Raw genomic sequence first — 1,970 nt, 5'->3', positions numbered from 1 at the left:
TTGCCGGCAGGGATGCCAGGTCTACCCGTTTTACCGGCAGGGATGCCAGGTCTACCCATTTACCGGCAGGGATGCCAGGTCTACCCGTTCTGGCTGCAGGGAGGCCAGGTCTACCCATATTGCCGGCAGGGAGACCAGGTCTACCCATTTACCGGCAGGGATGCCAGGTCTACCCGTTCTGGCGGCAGGGAGAACAGGTCTACCCTTTTTGCCGGCAGGGAGACCAGGTCTACCCGTTTTGCCGGCAGGGAGACCAGGTCTACCCGTTCTGGCTGCAGGGAGACCAGGTCTACCCGTTTTGCCGGCAGGGATAACAGGTCTACCCGTTTTACCTGCAGGGAGACCAGGTCTACCCATTTACCGGCAGGGAGACCAGGTCTACCCGTTTTGCCGGCAGGGATGCCAGGTCTACCCGTTCTGGCGGCAGGGAGAACAGGTCTACCCGTTTTACCTGCAGGGAGAACAGGTCTACCCGTTTTACCGGCAGGGAGACCAGGTCTACCCGTTTTGCCGGCAGGGATGCCAGGTCTACCCGTTTTACCTGCAGGGATGCCAGGTCTACCCGTTTTACCGGCAGGGAGGCCAGGTCTACCCGTTCTGCCGGCAGGGAGGCCAGGTCTACCCGTTCTAGCGGCAGGGAGACCAGGTCTACCCATTTACCGGCAGGGAGACCAGGTCTACCCGTTTTGCCGGCAGGGAGGCCAGGTCTACCCGTTTTACCGGCAGGGAGGCCAGGTCTACCCGTTTTACCTGCAGGGAGAACAGGTCTACCCGTTTTACCGGCAGGGAGACCAGGTCTACCCGTTTTGCCGGCAGGGATGCCAGGTCTACCCGTTGTGGCGGCAGGGAGGCCAGGTCTACCCGTTCTGCCGGCAGGGAGGCCAGGTCTACCCGTTTTACCTGCAGGGAGGCCAGGTCTACCCGTTTTGGCGGCAGGGAGACCAGGTCTACCCGTTTTGCCGGCAGGGATGCCAGGTCTACCCGCTTCCGGCAGGGATGCCAGGTCTACCCGGTTCCAGGCAGGGAGGCCTCGTCTACCCGTTCTGCCGGCAGGGAGGCCAGGTCTACCCGTTTTACCGGCAGGGATGCCAGGTCTACCCGCTTCCGGCAGGGATGCCAGGTCTACCCGGTTCCAGGCAGGGAGGCCTCGTCTACCCGTTCTGCCGGCAGGGAGGCCAGGTCTACCCGTTTTACCGTCCGCCGGGTCCGGTGTGCCCGATGTGGCCGCCGGAGCTGCCGGCGGAAAGGGATGCCTCGTCTACCTCGCTCCGGCGGGACTTTGGCTCCACCGCGGTTCTGGCAGGTAGACGTCTTGCCCGGTTCTTCTTCGGAGCTGCCGAAGGGGTCGCTGCTTTGCGCTGCCTCCAGTTACGTCATGGTAAGAGTCGGCGGCGCTCGCGCGCCTCCCCGCTGGGGGAAGACGGTTCTCTTCGAGCCCGCCGGGGCCGGGGACCTCGCTGTCCGTATACTAGGGCAGAGGGCTGGCGCTCGCGGACCAGCGCCATCGAACCGCTGCAGCTACTCGCGGTTCAGCCGGCAGACTCGGGCGTTGCACGGCGGCTGTGGCCGTGGCCGTTCTGCCTCCTACCTATCGCGTACGGCGCTTCCGACTGCCAGAAGCCGCGCGAAGCCGCTGCTTGCCCGCAGGCTCCGGTGGCCGTTGCCGACTGGAGCGAGGGCTCCAAGAGGGGTTTCTCCAGGGCCGGGCCGAGACGGGCGGCGGTCGCCGGCACTCGAACGCTTGTCACCCGCGGCTCAGCCGGCAGACTCGGGCGTTGCCCGGCGGCCCTGGCCGTGGCCGTTCTGCCTCCTACCTATCGCTCACGGCGCTTCCGACTGCCAGAAGCCGCGCGAAGCCGCTGCTTGCCCGCAGGCTCCGGTGGCCGTTGCCGACTGGAGCGAGGGCTCCAAGAGGGGTTTCTCCAGGGCCGGGCCGAGACGGGCGGCGGTCGCCGGCACTCGAACGCTTG

Source organism: Opisthocomus hoazin, unplaced genomic scaffold (assembly GCF_030867145.1).
Source record: "Opisthocomus hoazin isolate bOpiHoa1 unplaced genomic scaffold, bOpiHoa1.hap1 HAP1_SCAFFOLD_230, whole genome shotgun sequence".
NCBI classification, from domain to species: domain Eukaryota; kingdom Metazoa; phylum Chordata; class Aves; order Opisthocomiformes; family Opisthocomidae; genus Opisthocomus; species Opisthocomus hoazin.
Note: the sequence above shows the minus strand (reverse complement) of the source record.